Here is a 3,033-nt window from a genome sequence, read left to right on the forward strand (position 1 = left end):
GGAATGGTTTGTAAGCAGCTGCTCAAATAAGCTTGAACTTTTACTTAGAGGGACCTTCAATTTATGATAATATCCTCAAAATTAATTAACTACATTAATATTAACTTCCACTTAATCGTGGAAAGAACAAATTTTCCCAAGAAAAACAACTTCCTTCGGAGAAGTTTTTCTTGCAATCCAAATAGGACAGTAAGATAAATGAGTAAGAAATTCAATGGCTCAACATGTTTTTGGTGGAATCCTGGATAAAAAATTGAAGGATTGAGTGGTTAGGATCATCTGATCAAGTTAAAGTCAACAATTGTCGGTGGTAATTGTGGTTGTCAATTGGATCAATGGATCCAAACAGCTCCACTTGTCAAACATGACCCACAAATAGTTGGGGCCAGGAAATCAGCGGGGGTATTATGGTCATGTTATAATTAGGAGTGCAACCCCAATTTTGGCTTGGGTTGAGTTGGAAGTTCCTCGGGTCGGGTTGGGTTAGGGTTGGGAAAAGCCAACCCGATCTAATTTCAGGTTGGGTGAGGGTTGAGGCCTAAGCAACCTGACCTGAACCTGACCTCCGTCCTCTAATTTTATCTTAATTTTCATTGGGCTATTGTATTTTTCTATTTGACCCAAGGTGAATCCTGACAAACCCAACCCAATTTCAGGTCAGATGGTTGAGTTAGGGTTGACCATCCTCAACCCGAGGCTTGAGTTGCGTTAGGGTTGAGGGAATGCTATCTCAGGTTGGGCTAGGGTTGGCCTCAACCCGATCCAACCCCACCCGAGTTGCACCCGTGTTTATAATGTAACAGATAAGGGTATTTTTGTCAATATGAAGGTAGAAGAAGGTACATCATTCTCTCGTGAAACTAGGTTGAAAGCACTGAAAAGTTCATAATTTACTTGATAAACGGTAGTATTTTTTGCATTAAAATAAGGCTACTGATATTGGCACCACCATGTTTTGATAATTGCACAAACTCAACTTGTCTTTTATTTTTTAATGGGGGACTCCGAGACCTTCATGAGAACTGTAACAACCTTTGACAGCTATATAATATGGGCAGTGATATCAGCACAACCATGTTTGGATATATGCACTAGCCCATCTTGTCTTATATTATTCAAAGAGCTGTGAAAGGCTCTTACAGTTCAAAAAAGCTTTCACAAGCCAATTAAAAAAAGAAAACACGAGCTAGCTTTGTAAAATTATTAAAGGGAAATGTTATCAGCACTACTGTATTTTGATGAGGGCACTCCTCACTTTATTAAAGTAGAGTATGGCCCGCACCATAGGATGATCCAAACCGTCCATTAGATGGGCCACAGCCTTAATAGGTTGTGCCCCAAAATTTATTTCCATAGGTTGATCCCAACCCTCCAATCTATAAAGCGTTAGGATCAACCCTCTAACATTCAGATCGGAGGGTTAGGATCAACCTACGGAAATGATTTTTGGGGCACAACCTATTTAGGCTGTGGCCCATCTAATAGACGGTTTGGATCATCCTATGGTGCGGGCTATACCATACTTTTAATAAAGTGAGTAGTGCCCTCATCAAAATATAGTAGTGCTGATAACAATTCCCTTATTAAAATATGGTTGTGTTGTTATTATTTCCCCTATCAAAATTATAAAAGACAAACATGGTAGTGCCCAACATCAGTAGCTAGCCTAAATTAAGAGGGGGTGGTGGCTCGGGAAAAGCGAATATAACATCTCCCTTTGGATTGTTGCATAATGTGGGCCCTGCTATATTTTGTTAAAAAATACGTAGAAATAAAGCTGTAAATTCCAAACATTACAAGGGTAAATTGCTCTATAATACTAACTGATTGCTGTTGGTTTTAGGTAAATTTTGGTAAATACTTTGGGGTTTAGACAGTATGAGATTGAGGGAAGGACGCCAACCCTTTTTTACGAGGACCAAAGTAGTAAATTAGAAGAATACACTTTATCCAAGGGTAGAGTTTTCCCTTAAACAAGGTGGGAAACTTGGTAAAACGAGTAATGCGAAGAGCAAGTCAGGGTTGTAATAGGCCTTTGAATCCACGAAGGATCTCTTCAAAATCTAATGTCTAATCAAGTAAAAAGTCATGCAACAAGCCTCACGATAGCTATAAATAAAGCCTATAGTTCTTTACTCTAGACAAAACTCCTACCAATAAATATTGGGAGATGATATTTTCACCCCCTCTGCTGTACGCATTCGCCCCCTTAGAACGTGAACAGTGTGCAACTTTAACGCTATTTGACGTCAAATCAAATTAACAGTGGGGCGAATGCGTAGTACAGAGGGGATATCATCGCCCTAGATATTCCTTTAAAACTCAATCACACAATACACGTGAGAAGCATTTTTTCATGGAGAGAAGCTAACCAAGCTACCGACATCGGATATCCATCCTGCCTAATTTCAGATCCCCTTCCCCTCAATGATCCCTTCCCCTCAATGATGTGATTGTTTCTGATGCTCGGGTTCTGTCTATGAAAGGCTGTAACTTCTTTTTTATTTAGGGTTTTATTTATCATATCTGGTCGGGGTCTGCCTAACCCCAGCTTACCTACCAAAAAAAATAAAAATAAAAAGTGGTCTTTTCATTCCTAAGGTATTTTCCTTATAAGCTAAGAAGACCGAAAAACTTCTGTCTACTAAATATTAATTAGACCCAAAATCCTACTTAACTTCAAGTACTAAGGAGAGATTTAGAATCAAAGTGTTTCTACTTCCTTTAGATTAGCTTCGTTAGAGACGTGTGCTAGACTGCTAGGTCAAAACTAAATTCAGATCTAAGTAGTTTAGGCTCAGATTTTATCTTGTTCATTTAATTCATCTGATGTGCCTGCTCTCTCATGGAACAGCCCGTCCGCGAAATTCCTTGTAAGATGGTCGCTAGCAAATACCAAAAAATATTATACCTAAAAGTAAGGGTATTTTTGTCATTTTAGTCAATATAGGATTAATCCCTGTCTGACCTAAGCCTCCTTCTTATCTTTTGGGACACGTCATCCCTTTTTTTTATTTGAACAACTAACATCTC

The sequence above is a fragment of the Tasmannia lanceolata genome, unplaced genomic scaffold, assembly GCF_043159265.1.
Source record: "Tasmannia lanceolata isolate RefF3 unplaced genomic scaffold, GAP_Taslan_0.1 ptg000018l, whole genome shotgun sequence".
NCBI classification, from domain to species: Eukaryota; Viridiplantae; Streptophyta; class Magnoliopsida; order Canellales; family Winteraceae; genus Tasmannia; species Tasmannia lanceolata.